Source organism: Schistocerca nitens, chromosome 12 (assembly GCF_023898315.1).
Source record: "Schistocerca nitens isolate TAMUIC-IGC-003100 chromosome 12, iqSchNite1.1, whole genome shotgun sequence".
Lineage (NCBI taxonomy): Eukaryota > Metazoa > Arthropoda > Insecta > Orthoptera > Acrididae > Schistocerca > Schistocerca nitens.
The window spans coordinates 193,967,068-193,982,565 of NC_064625.1; the positions used below are offsets into that span (position 1 = coordinate 193,967,068).

The following is a 15,498-nucleotide window of genomic DNA, read 5'->3' on the forward strand; positions in this document are numbered from 1 at the left end:
TGTTCCGGCATAACATCAAGCGCCGGGACGTAGCCACGGAACGTAACCACAGAGACGGCTGTGAGACGACGTCAGCCAATAGTACGCTGTCCCGGATCGCACCACGCAGGAGCGGTCTCTAGCGGAAGAGAGTATAAGCGCCGCTCCAGCCAGCACAAGAAGGCGAGCAGACGTCCTCCCTGTTCAGCTGAGACTTGTGGTCTAGATCAATTGCTTGCACGGAAATTGTATATATCGAAGGACATTGATTATTTGCATGTCGCCAATTGCTCGCGACACTTCATTATGAAGAAGGCAAAGTTAAGTATTATCAATTCAATTACTGTAATGAACTCCATTAATATGATTTGCTTGTATGTTGTCTAGCTATCCGAGAAAACAGCTTCCTAGGCACCCTATATTACACGAGTGGGCAGGATGCTGCTGTCTCCTTTGCCTTTTCTATCGCACAACCACTGCCTACTATCTTCCAGTATTCATTACTTTACCGTCTCTTTGCACTGCCACTGGCCCTCGTATCTCGGCACAGGAAAGAGCGAATATGTTTGGATGCCAAAAAATTTTGGAAAATTTAGAAAGGTGCTGAGGACGATAGAATGCGGTCTCTGGTACCCTGGTTTTTAGTCATAGTCTCTTCAATTGCTGCCTGTTCGCCTTTTTTGTGTTCCAATAGGAGCACTTTTCCGTTGGTTGCCTTTTTTTCCCTATCGCAGCAGGGCATGCCACATATACAAAGAAAATTTATGGCTTAGTAAAATTTTGATAGTTTAGTTATGCTAAACTGAAATAGCACGAAACTAATTTTGCACTTGAGAGTGCATGTGCTCCAGCACTACAACACGGATTTCCAGAGCCCTCCTGGTGGTTACCAGGAGCCCCTTGACAGTAACGGAGACCCTCAACACCACACTGCTGCTTGTTACGTCACTTTATGAGCCACGTTTTCGCCTCATACGGGATTTCACGTTCGTACTTCACGTGTACAACTGGTGCAAATTTGTACCTCTGTATCGCCCGGATAAACATAACAAGAAAATTATCAGTGTTGTTCGTGATCGACATCTTACGAATATATCACAAAAATGTCAGTCATTTCCCGCGCATACCCGTCTTGGAGCCCGCAGATAGGTTTTGTTGCGAAAAAATGGTCGAACAAAAACTTTTTGGGGGATCTTTAAGAAACCGTCCTCGAGTTAATAACGTTGAACCTCTGTATCTCGGAAACGAATTAATAAATCGAGAAAATTTTCTAGGTTTTCCGAGAGCGAGAGCTTAGGAATATATCGTAAAACTTCCAGTCACTTGCCGTGCACAGCCTACTTGGAATCCGCGCTCGGATTTGGTACGAAAAAACGGTGTTTTCTAAGGAACCGTCCATGAACTAGTGGTGGCTGTGTAAGCCCCACCATCAGATCTATGGGCACTATTTCAGCAGAAGAGATGGGTTTGAGTAAGCGCTCATGTACTTTACTGTCAACATTCACTGGGCAGTTTTTTTCTTCTTTTGTTCCGTACTAATACCTCGCAAAACTTAGAAAGCAAAGAGCTTGCACTAGAAGAAGTCTACTGTCAGAGCTAACAGAACAATTTCCGTGGTTTCCTGTCCTCTTACCTCAAACTGAGACGAGGGTCATTGAGCCGTGTATCGAATCGTGCTACACCTTGTGTTTAGATTGCATTGGTTTTCCTTTTCTTCCCCTGACACGTTTGTTTGATATGCTGTCTGTCATTAAGTGGCTGCTCGGTTGTCTTTTCCCTCTGCTATCGATATCTGCGTTTTTGCTTCCGGGAAACTGCTATGGAGGAAGTGAGATCTTTGACCGGTTGTAAGCTCGTGTGATGGCGCGGAAGTGGGGGGTTGCGCGCAGAGAGAGTGTGGTGGACATGGGAGGGCAGTGTGGCTCTCCAGCGCGGACCAGGCGTGGTCGGTTGTACCGAGTCGCCACGTGATGTACGTCGGTCGTGTGTAACGAGCGGGTCGAGTTGGCGGAAGAGCTCCCCGCGTGTTGGTTGTATACAGAATCGCCCCACGAGTAGTTGCTGTTCATTTCGCCTCGGTGGGACGTTAACAAGCTTCTTTAAGTCCTCCGTTTCAACACTGGAGTTTAAAAAGGAGACACCTAACACGAAGGAGCGGTCACTACCCGTCAACGTTGCAGAGAAGACGTGGACTCCGGTGACAGAGCGTGTTGTCGCGCGACCGTGGCGTGTCGGGTACGCTGGCGACGCGTGCGCGGTCGGATGTGTGGATCCTGGCCATCGGAGGTCGTGTACTGCCTGTTCGAACATAATTGCAAGGTAAGTTCGTGGAAGGTTTAATCTTTAAGTAATAAGTTTGCTCGTCGTGTTCATTACACGAGATGTATGTGGGAGTAAGAAATGAATTGTCCGATTCTCCCTGGAAAGTTATTGCAGTCACAAACTGTGTATACCTCTTGAGTCAGGGTAACGTACGGTGTGCAAATTTGCACCGCAAATATTACGAAATTGATGTGCTGTTTTTACAGAATGAATTGGTAGTCGGGGTTTCGTATTGTTAGGCAATAAACCGATTGTAATAATACTTAGAAAGTGTCTTTTTGCTTTCTGTTCTGTCTCCTTGGTCAGTTCCCTCAGAGCGGTAAAGAGATAGAAGAAAATTACCACATACAAAAGGCTATAGTTGAAGGGAAAAATGTAATAAATGAAAAAACAACACTCTGCAACAACACACTCTTTACCGCTCTGAGAGAACTGACTGAAGGACACAGAACAGAAAGCACACACACGCAAAAGAACCACTTCCCCATCAAATCACACACAGAGACACAAATAATGAACAGAAGTCGTCGTAATTCGCGCTACAGTTTTTCATAGCCTTTCTCGCCACTTGCGATACGCCTCTCGCGACACACGCGAACAGCAAGATGACGTAATATTCTGGATCAGAAACAAAGTGCAAAAGTTTTGTTTTTCCGTGTAAAAAGCAGTCACACACCATATAACGAACGTGAGTACACAAATAGCTAAGCAACAGCTAAATACACACCAAAATAACTGGTTTCCACAGCACTACCACAACCCCAAGTGTATACTGCTGACATACGAAGTTCACATTTGAGTATTTTTTTTCTAACAGCTGCTCACATGGTTGCAGATGACATGATGTTCGCTAAGTAAGAAGACGGCAACAGAAAAAAGAGCACAGAAAATATGTCACAAACAGCGCAATAATAGCTTAAAACATGCTGTAGCATACAATAAATAAGGTAGTATAAAAACATCAACATAAAACTATATTTCAAAAGACGATTTGTAAAAATGTAATAATGTTTTACTGTGTTTGTACAACCACAGCATTTTCTGCATGTTTTAGATTTTAAAAAAACCCACTGGTGATGGTGATATTTGTCGCCGAAACTAGTTTGGGATAATAAAGAAATAAACAAATAACACGGTGTTTTGCATCAAGGCGGACCCAACTTGTGATATTACTGTCGTACCTGTGTTACCTGCCTATTAGGTGTGTTGCATATGTAGCAGGCGTTATCTCGTAACGATAGCTTTATCCACGTATGCAGTCAGGGTATTACTAGATTCCCCCAGAAACCGGTACAGCGAACCATCTAGAAATTGAATTAGGATATACAAAGGCCCGTGAAACCTACAGAACATTTTTGTTATTCAATGTGACCCTTCTGTCTGTTATTTAAACACAAACACTATTTATAGCAAAATTAAAATTGTCAATGTTATTCGGAAACTGTTCATTTGTAACACGAAACAGAGGGACGTTGTAGTAAAGGCAAAGGAAATAATCAAAATTTATCATATAGCGCTAGAAAGAGAAGTAAAATTAAAAAAACCCAAAAGATAAATATTACAAAAATTGCTTCAATACTTCATTGAACTTATCTAAAACATCTTCCCGTTAGTCTGTTCACAAACTACTTCCGCACTAATCAATAACAACAGAAACTCTTGCCTTTGGTAATGATGAAGAACGATCTGTTGAGTACACAAGAGACAATAAGTATTTTATTTCAAACAATGGAAAATCCAGGATGGAATGTAACAACAATAGGAAAGAGGAAGTTGCTATTTACCATATAGCGCAGATGCTGAGTCGCAGAGGGCACAAGAAAAAGACTGTCACAAAGCTTTCGGCCAGTAAGGCCTTCGTCAAAACACACACACACACACACACACACACACACACAACTGAAACCGCTGAGACTGCAGTCGTGTCTGTGAATTGAGTTTGCATGCGTTTGTGTGTGTCGTCAATTGTTGACGAAGGCCTTACTGCCTGAAAGCCTTATTTGTGACTCTTTTTGTGAGCAGAGTGGTCAGCGCGGTGGAATTCCACGCCAAGGGACCCGGGTTTGATTTCCGGCTGGGGTAGGAGCTTTTTCTCCGGATGTTGTTTTGTCCTCATCGTCATTTCATCCCTATCGCTGGCGCGCAAGTCGCGCAATGTGGCGTCGAATGCAACAAGTACTCGACCTCGCCGGCCGAACTTCCCCGAATGGGGGACTCCCGGCCCACAATGCCGTACGCTCATTTCCATTGTGACGCCTATCTGTGTCTCAGCATCTGCGATATATGGTGAGTAGCAACCTTCCTTTTCATAACACAAATACTTTATTTTATGTTTGTGCATGTAAACTGAACTTGCATCAGAGGTAATTTCTTTGGTTAGATAAAATCGCAAAAGTTAAGCAATCAACCAATTTTTATTACTTATAAAACGCAATTTATTTTCTGCAAGGGTATAAAATACACAGTGCACTCTCACTGAAGGATGTGCGAGTCTAATTATGTACAAAATGAACAAAGAGAAGTCATCTGCTCCAAGTTTCTCCATTACATGTTCATTTATGTTTCTTTCCTTACCATTACTAGTGCTAATTCTACCATTTACTACGTCATTTATGCACTGTAGCCAAACTACTGAACTGTAGTATTGGTAGAACGCTACACTGGTGTTTCCGTATTTTTATCCATCCCTGTCTGTTTTACTGCAATATTTAGTGAAACATAACAACACTTTCGTTCTGTGGGAGTCTCAGGGACTTGGCATAAGGCCGGTATTACACTAACAAATTTCTTCGTTAAAGATTTGATCAAAGATGTGATCAAATATTCCGTCAAATATATTTGATAACTTGTTTGACGTAGCGCTAGAAGGGGTATTACACTCTCATCATATTTTTCGTCACAGTTCAAGATGGCTGACAACAACTTGTTATTAACCGCAGCAGTTGCATGCACCACAATTGCACTGTGTGCACATGTGGATGAGAAGCGGGGGAAAAAAGGAAACGTACCTGGGTGAAGCCGTGGGTTTTACGACGACACGATAAAAGCATTCAACAGAATGTGTTATGTGAGCTTACAGTGGAAGACGTCAAGTCGTACATAAATTACTTAAGAATGGATGAGCATACATTTCTGTATGTGCTCAGTGAAGTGTATCCTTGTATCACACAGCACAATATTCACTTAAGAACTGCTACATCTTCAGAAGACAGGCTCACTGTAACACTCAGATTCCTTGCCACAGGAGAGGGTTAGGTTAGGTTATGTTGGGTTATGTTAGGTCAGGTCTCCAATCTTCTTAATCTATTTTTGTATTCAGTGTGCCTCACGTTGTAAAGCGCCTCATCAGCTTCATACACCTCTATTAATTTGTAGTTGTCGGCACACACCAATTGTATTTACCGGCAATGTTTATAAAAACACTACAGACGACAGAACGCTGCAGCGATGCTAGCGCTCCATGTGGTAACATGTCACACTGCAGTGAACAGAAGACAAGCGACTTCTTTGATCAAATCTACAGCGAGGCCCTAGATTTAATCAAATATTGGACGACATTTGACAAAGTTCCCTATTACACCATCAAATATCTTTGACAAAGATTTTTGACAAAGATATTTGACAAAGAAATCTGATAGTGTAATACCGGCCTAACAGTCTGAGTGTGGGTGAAAAGCCCAATCCTTGATGTAATACTAAGGATCTTTGAAGACGATAAAAGGTAGGGCGCCGACGAAGAGGGAGATGGAAAGGGGGAGGTGGGGGAGGGGGGAGAGGATAGTATGGCTACAGTATATTTTATTGTCTGCCAACTTTGAGAGACCTAGACACGTACAGGGAGGAGAACTGACGAACTGTAGACACACTTTCTGTCACGTTGAGGAACGATGAAGTACGATTGCTGCTGGGCCGCAGTTATTTCGCGTCTGGAGCAGTTAAGAGCCAGAAGATCAAGCCACTGCAGTTTTTTAGCTATGTTCGTCGAACTGGAAAAAGCGTTAGGCTGTGTAAAATGTTGCAATCGAAATTTTGAGAGAAATACGGGTAAGCTACAAGGAAAGGCGAGTAACATACAGTATGTGCAAGAACCATGTGTAAACAATAACAGTGGGAGACGAAAAACTAATTGCTAGGATTAAAAAGGATTTAAGACAGAGATGTAGTCTTTCGCCCCTAGTGTTCAATCTGTACATCGAAGAACCAGTGACGCAAATAAAAAAAAAAGGTTAAAGATTGGAACTAACATTCAAGGTGAACGGATATCAGTGATAAGATTCGCTGCTATCCTGAGTGAAAGTGAAGAAGAATTACACGACCTGCTGAATGGAATGAACAGTCTAATGAGCACACGGAATATGGACTGAGAATAAATCGAAGAAAGACGAAAGTAGTGAGAAATAGCAGACATGAGGACGGCAAGAAACATAACATCGAGGTTGGTGACCACGAAGTAGCTAGAAGTTAAGGAATTCTGCTACCTGGGCGGCAAAATAACTAATGACTGTCGGAAAATGGACGACATAAAAAGAAGACTGGCACTGGAAAAACAGCATACCTGGTCAAGAGAAGTCTACTAGTACCAAACATAGGCCTTAGTTTGAGGAAGAAATTTGAAGCACAGCATTGTATGGTAGTGTGATGTTGACTGTGGGTAAACCGGAAGAGAATCGAAGCATTTGATATGTGGTGCTACAGACGAATGTTGAAAATTAGGCGGACTGATCAGATGCCGGCCGCGGTGGTCTAGCGGTTCTAGGCGCGCAGTCCGGAACCGCGCGACTGCTACGGTCGCAGGTTCGAATCCTGCCCCGGGCATGGATGTGTGTGATGTCCTTAGGTTAGTTAGGTTTAAGTAGTTCTAAATTCTAGGGGACTGATGACCACATATGTTAAGTCCCATAGTGCTCAGAACCATTTGAACCATTTTTTGACTGATCAGGTACGGAATGAGGAGGTTCTGCGCAGAATTGGAGAAGAAAGGAGTATGTGGAAAACACTGGCAAGGAGAAGGGACAGGGTGGCATGAAATCTGTTAAGAAATAACTTCCATGGTACTAGAGAGAGCTGTAGAGGGTACAAAAATTGTAGAAGAAGACGGAGACTGGAATTCATCCAGAAAATAACTGAGGACGTAGGTTGCGAGTACTACATCTACATCTACATACATACTCCGCAATCCACCATACAGTGCGTGGCGGAGCGTACCTCGTATCACAACTAGCATCTTCTGTCCCTGTTCCACTCCCAAACAGAACGAGGGAAAAATGACTGCCTGTATGCCTCTGTACGAGCCCTAATCTCTCTTATCTTATCTTTGCCTCAAATGCTGGTTCTCTAAATTTCCTCAGTAGCGATTCACGAAAAGAATGCCTGCTTTCCTCTAGAGACTCCCACCCGAGTTCCTGAAGCATTTCCGTATCACTCGCGTGGTGATCAAACCTACCAGGAACAAATCTAGCAGCCCGCCTCTGAATTGCTTCTATGTCCTCCCCCAATCCGACCTGATAGGGATCCCAAACGCTAGAGCAGTACTCAAGAATAGGTCGTATTGGTGTTTTATAAACGGTGTCCTTTGCAGATGAACCACATCTTCCCAAAATTCTACCGATGAACCGAAGACGATTATCCGCCTCCCCCACAACTGCCATTACATGCTTGTCCTACTTCATATCGTTCTGCAATGTTACGCCCACATATTTAATCGACGTGACTGTGTCAAGCGCTACTCTACTAATGGAGTGTTCAAACATTACAAGATTCTTTTTCCTATTCATCTTCATTAATTTGCATTTATCTATTTTTTAGTTGGCTGCCATTCTTTACACCAATCACAAATCCTGTCCGAGTCATCTCGTATCCTCCTACAGTCACTCAACGACGACACCTTCCCGTACACCACAGCATCATCAGCAACCACCCGCACATTGCTATCCACCCTATCCAAAAGATCATTTATTTCCCTGGGGCACTCCAGATGATACCCTCACCTCCGATGAACACTACTCTGAGATGAAGAGGTTGCCACGTGAGAGGAATTCGTGGCTGGCCGCATCAGACCCGACAGAAAACTCGTGACTAAAAAAGGGCGTAGCCAAGGTGAGCCCCGATTCTGGAACCGGTATTCGTGATTTCTTTCAATAAAATAAGGAACAAATCACAAATCTGAGGCTAGACTGTAATTGTACACCCGCACCCACGTTTTGCTTCGTATAAAAAACAAGCGGTACGGCAAGTGAAGCAGACGTGAGACGAGCCCGTGCTTTCTGACTGTTTACGATTTTGTCAGTAAAAGAGTTGCACCCGCAGGGCGCTGCACGACATCGACGGAGAGGCTGTGCAGGGTGCGACGGGCGTGGGCGGCAGATCTCGACAGCACAGCTAGCTGCCGCCTCGCAACAACATTTCGAGAACTGCGTGAAACTGACGATATTGTCTGTCGTGGTACGTGGGAAGATTTTAAAAAATGGGCTTTAACAAAATGCACTCTGAAATAAAAGTGAATCTTTCGACAAATAAGTCATTATAAAGACGTGTACAAAAATCGATATTAATATATATAGCAAAAATCCTACATACTACGGTAGAAGAACAGCTGACTCAGAACTTACAAAAAGGTACATTGTAATTGTATGTTTATTTCATTATAGCTCCCTCCAACTTAAGGAATGTTGTCTTGAAAAAAAATTTAAAAAGTCGTTTAAAGTTTCATCTTGCGTTTTTTGAGATTCGAATTGAACATTTAATCGACAATGCCAGCACCTTACAGTTGCCTTTTTTTTTTTCGCCGATGCCGAAGCACTCTAATTTTGACGAAATTATATCGATTAACTGGTTTCCGCTTACCACTCCAAGCGTTTTTTTTTTTTTTTTTTTTTTTTTTTTTTTTTTTTTTTTTTTGCACGACTGGGTTCCTTTTCGAACCCTTTCTATGCCTATAAATGCGTCCGCTTTTCATTTTCAAGCTCTCACAGTTTGCGTCGCACAAAAAACGGCGAAGTGACAACTTTAGCAATAGCGGATCAACGACGTGCTTTCATACTGTTTACGACAAACTAATCATGCTATGAAGAGAGATCTTGTTGAGAATAGCATTTTAGCTGATATTAATACCCGAAACTGAAGGGACCCTTATTCCGTCAGTTACTACACTGAAACGCCAAAGAAACTGAATCAGGCATGCGTATTCAAATACAGAGATATGGAAACAGGCAGAATATGGCGCTGCGGTCGGTAACGCCTATACAGGGTGAAAAGTATTTAAACCGACGAACTCTGGGAGGTTGTACGGGGCATCAAAACAAATATTTTTCCCTAATGTAATTTTCTCCTATGAGGAATATTTAAACCGGTAGAGGAAGATTTCTCTGGCGGCAAATTAATTAAACCAACAAACACTTTTCCATTTTTTATGACCAAGAGACAACAGAGTAACACAACCCAATTTCAATTACAGTAGATTTTCAAAAATGCCTCCACTGACTCGTAAACAAAGGCTACACCGTCGGATCATGTTCTGTCTGACACGGGCAAAAAACGCAGGAGTATCCTGAATTGCTCCCGCTGCTGCTACTACTATCCGGGCAACCAGATGCTCTTCTGATGTAACAGGAGTTACGTAAACAATATTGCGCATCTCTCCCCACACAAAAAGTCCACAGGGGACATATCTGGGGATGGGGATCGAGCAGGCCACGATACAGGACCACCTTTGCCAATCCACGTTTCTGGGAACCGTCGCTCCAGGAATCGACGCACACGGCGACTGAAATGTGCCGGCGCCCCGTCATGTTGGAACCACGTGCGTTGTCTTGCAGGGAGCGGGAGGTCTTCCAGCAATTCTGGCAATGCTCTGGCGAGAAAATTGTAATAGTGCCTGCTATTTAATGGCCTAGGTAGCAGATACGGCCCAATTAAACAGTCTCCAACAAAACCGACCCACACATTAACGAAGAACGGCACTTGATGAGCGCTAGTAACTGTGGCATGTGGGTTATCCTCACTCAAAACATGTGAACTGTGCATGTTGAAGACTCCATCACGACCGAACGTTGCTTCATCGGTAAACAACACACAGGATGGAAATGTAGGATGCATTTCACACTGTTCCAGGTACCACTGCGAAAACTGTGCTCTGGGTGGATAATGAACTCGTTCCAGGTTGTGGACACGCTGTAAGTGAAATGGATGTAACAATTGCTCTCGAAGGACTGTTCTTACATTCGTCTGATTCGTCCCCATGTTAGGTGCAAGCGCAGATTGAAGGATCGCGCTCCACATGCTGCAAGACAGCTTCTTCAAATTGCAGCATTCTTACCGTGCGACGGTGTCCCTGTCCAGGTAATCTGCTAAATGACCCGGTCTCACGCAGACGTTGGTACACAGCAGCAAAGGTCGTATGATGCGGGACACGGCAATTAGGATATTGCTGTTGATAAACCCGCTGTGCAGCTCGTCCTTCGTTGTGCGCTACGTAGTACGCACCAGCCATATCAGTGTACTCACTCCAGGTGTATCGCTCCATTAGTAAACAGAGACAATGCACTACTACACTGGTGGACACCAGTTGCCTACAACTGAAGAGAGTAATACGCCCTCTAACAACTCAAGATCGTAATACGGTCTCCACCGGTTCAAATAATCCTCATAGGAAAAAATGACAGCAGGGAAAAATATTTGTTTTGATGTCACGTAGAACCTCCCAGAGTTTGTCGGTTTAAATACTTTTCACCCTGTATAAGACAAGAAGTGTGTGGCGCAGTTGTTAGATCGGTTACTGCTCCTACAATGGCAGGTTATCAAGACTGAAGTGAGTCTGAATAGTCGGAGCACGAGTGATGGGACACAGCATCTCCGAGGCAGCGATGAAGTCGGGATTGTTCCGTACGACCAAATCACGAGTGTACCGCGAGTATGAGGAATCCGGAAAACATCAAATCTCCGACATCGCTGCGGCTGGAAAATTACCCTGCAAGAACTGGTCCGACGATGACTGAAGAGAGTCGTTCGACGTGACAGAGGTGCAACCCTTCCGCAGTTTGCTGCAGATTTCAATGCTGGGCCGTCAACAAGTGTCAGCGTGCGAACCATTCACCAAAACATCATCGATATAGGCTTTCGTGTACCCTCGATGACTGCACGACACAAAGCTTCACGCCTCGCCTGGGCCTGTCAACATCGACATCGGTCTGTTGATGACTGGAAACACGTTGCCTGGTCGGACGGCTCTCGTTTCAGATTGTATCGAGCGGATGGACGTGTATAAGTACGGAGACAACATCACGAATCCGTGGACTCTGCATGTCAGCAGTGGACTGTTCAAGCTGGTGGAGGCTCTGTAATGGCGTGGGGCGTGTACAGTTAGAGTGATATAGGACCCCTGATACATCTACATACGACTCTGACAGGTGACTCGTACGTAAGCATCGTCTCTGATCACCTGCATTCCGACGCACTTGGGCAGTTGCAGCAGGACAATGCGACACCCCACACGCCCAGAATTGCTACGGAGTGGCTGCAGGAACACTCCCCTGGGTTTAAACACTTCCGCTGGCCACATGAACATTATTGAGCATGTCTGGGATTCCTTGCAACGTGCTGTTCAGAAGAGACCTCCCCCCCCCGGTACTCTTACGGATTTATGGACAGCGCTGCAGGATTCACGGTGTCAGTTCCCTCCGGCACTACTCCAGACAGTAGTCGAGCCCGTGCCACGTCGTGTTGCGGCACTTTCTCGGGGGCCCTACACGATATCAGGCAGCTGCACCAGTTTCTTCCGTTTTTTACAGTCAAGTGCTCGGATGCGCCAGACCCCCACGCAGTAAATCGCGGTCTCAACACATTTTAACATTTATGGCACTCTTTATATGAATGACTCTTGAAAATAGACTCTCTAATGAACATTTTACACCAATAAAAAATTTCTACCCCCTTACAGGCTTGCCAGTGATTTGAGTAATATGGACCCACAAATGTTAGCAGTAAGGGCTGGAGGACAAATGGCACGCTGTAGAGGCACGGATAACGAGGAGAAAGAGAGATGCCGCCCATCGGAAAATTAAAGACGCCTTTTCAGGAACGAGAAGCAGCTGTAATAAGATCAAGACCTCATGTCGAAAGTCAGTACTAAGTACGTAAGGGAAATCTGAAGAGTGCAAGGAATATTTACAACAGCTATCCGAGGCAAATGAATTTGAACGCAATATGATAGAAGGAAGCAGAAAGTAAATGAAGATGAGATGGGAGGTCCGATACTAAGAGAAGAATATGACAGACCCCTGAAACGTTTGAGGCGAAACAATACTTCTGGAGTAGAAGACATTCTGTCGCAGCTATTGCGATGGTTGGTTCACTTGGTGTACAGCATAGCGGGTGTTGGGAGTACATAAGTACATATGATTTTATTGGCGACTGAGGACAGTGTACTAAGAATATTACTGCAGTGTTTACTTCATATGCAGACTAATAATTATTGCTATTAGGGGTAGTTCGTTTTTAGGTTGGTTGGGTCCTCCAAGTGCTTGTGACAGGAGCAAGCGTAACCGACCTAGCGGCTCAGTTACGACCGTGCACAAAACATCAGGTCGTAAAGTTTGTGAAGTACTTGTGGGAAGACAGATGGACGCAGAGAAAAAACAGCGAACACCCTGAAGTGAGTACCTATTAAGGCACCGTATATAAAAATACCTGCACTTTTGTCCCAACCAGCCTGTATGTGAGACACATCAAGAAGAAAGTCACAATTTCAGTTCCACAGAAGGTCGGTGCTGACTGTGACGGTACCAGCGACTGGTTTTGACGAGCGATTGGCCAGTCGATTTTTTTTTTTTCGTTCGGTCTTATTTCTCAGTCGAACGAAAGAACTGAATGAAACTAGTGAACGTGGCCATGTCAGATTTATGAATGTTTTCGCTCACTCTGTGCGTCTGACTGGTTTCACTTAATGTGAGACAAAAAATGGTTCAAATGGCTCTGAGCACTATGGGACTTAACATCTGTGGTCATGAGTCCCCTAGAACTTAGAACTACTTAAACCTAACTAACCGAAGGACATCACACACATCCATGCCGAAGGCAGGATTCGAACCTGCGACCGTAGCAGTCCCGCGGTTCCGGACTGAGCGCCTAGAACCGCTAGACCACCGCGGCCGGCAATGTGAGACAACAGATTGACACAATTCTCAATTAAGGCAGTTATGTCAAAGTTTCCACTCAGTCTTCGGGTTCGAGTGATTTCATTTACACAGTTGTTCAGTCTTTTCAGTTGTAACATGAACCAAGACTAGAGTTGCCAACGTTTTAGAGACAAATAACGAATCTTATTTCAAGGAGTCGCGAATAAAAAGTATACTTCTAAAAATAAGTATTTTCAAAATTTATTTATTTAAGTACTAATTTATCATACTTCTAGCATTAAATACCGATTTTGGGTTGGTTTTAAATGGTTAAAAACTGGCGTTACATTATAAATTTATGTCAAATAAATGAATAATTACTTTTTTACTTAAATTAATTGAAGCTGTCTCTCTCTCTCTCTCTCGACTTGCTTACACCAATCGCAGTAAATCTGTTTCGCCGGCCGGGGTGGCCGAGCGGTTCTAGGCGCTACAGTCTGGAACCGCTACGGTCGTAGGTTCGAATGCTGCCTCGGGCATGGATGTGTGTGATGTCCTTAGGTTACTTAGGTTTAATTAGGTCTAAGTTCTAGGCAACTGGTGACCTCAGAAGTTAAGTCGCATAGTGCTCAGAGCCGTTTGAACCATTTTTTAAAATCTGTTTCCTTAAATGCTGAGGTGAAGTGAACAGAAACCACATAAGAAATTTTTATATTTGCTTGATGACTTCAACATTTGCTTCTTAAGAATGTACCGCAACTTGTTGGAAAGATTTTCTGCGATAAATACAGGGGGGTCGAGAAGAATCATCCGATTTGGCACATCTATATTTCTGAAACTAATAAACATATACAGTGAATTTTGTTTTTGGATGAAGGTGAAACTCGAAAAGTTTTTTTTCATACTTTTTCATAGGTGTTCAATATGCCCCCCTTGAGATGCACGGCATATGTCAATGTGGTTTCAAAGTGTTCCTACACTGTCTAGTATGATAAAAAAATTATTATTATTTAGGTTAAATATATTTCAATTCTTCCAATTTAAATCTGTGTTTCATACTAGAATGTCGTGTTCCTAGTTTGGCACAGCTTTGCCACAGGAGACACGAAAGCGGTCGAAGACGTCCGTCTTCTGGTCGTCTCCTGATCGTTGTCAGAAGGAGGCTAGTTTTTGATTACGCAAAGACTTCTATTATTTGGAAAAGAACAACCCGGATTTCTTTACGTAATCAGTATGAATTTTATAATTACCTAAGGGACCTTTAACAATAAACAGTAAAAAAATTGCATTTGCAAATGAAATCATTAATAAATGGGTCAGCTATGAGTTGTATAGAAGACAAGGAGCGGCCTTCTGTCTACGACCAGGATGCCGCAGTATTCTCTGCTGTAGTAAAGGCTGTTTGACATTTATAAAAATAATATGGCATGGAAGTAAAAAAAGTGTAAAGGAAAAGAACAGAATAAGAAGTCTGGTAAACACTAAATATATTCAAACAATTCTCACTAGCAAATTAGGGCTTATTTATAAACAATATAACTTACATAAGTACTTTTCTAACTGTATGTTGCGATCAGATTTCAGCCTGACCCGTGCTGTATCCTTGGTTCACGTCTTTGTCACAAATTACAGTCATTACTTTTCTCCTTCGTTAAAGACAATTCTTGCACTGTTCAACACCTTCATAACAATAACTTGCCGATTTACAGTTTCGAACATAAATTACTTGAATTTTATTAATTAATAATGTTGTCTGCACGCTGGCAAGACCGCTCAATTTTCTAGCTTAAAGTCGACCTTCTTTACGTTTTCACATTACAAGCAGAAGTACATTAAAAATCTGAAGCTCTACAAAAGTTTTTTACTGTCATCTTTCATCTGTTAAAATGTTTCTTTGACTGCGCAATCGATGTATTAGCGTCCGCGCTAGATGCACATCTTTACAGTTCGTAAATTATATAAAACAAATGTCTTTCAAAGAATAGGTCTCATTCCATAAGTTGATCATTTAATATAAATACCCTTTCCAAGGGTACTCACAGCTTTCATATGACGGAAATCCCAATAATATTACATCGCTTCCCGC

General features: G+C 43.2%; 1 protein-coding gene across 1 annotated transcript in view; it reads right to left on the reverse strand.

The window, feature by feature from the left end:
* LOC126214861 (calexcitin-2-like) overlaps positions 1-15,498 on the reverse strand; it is a 425,189-nt gene that overhangs the window by 79,923 nt on the left and 329,768 nt on the right. The gene's annotated exons all lie outside the window — the stretch shown is intronic.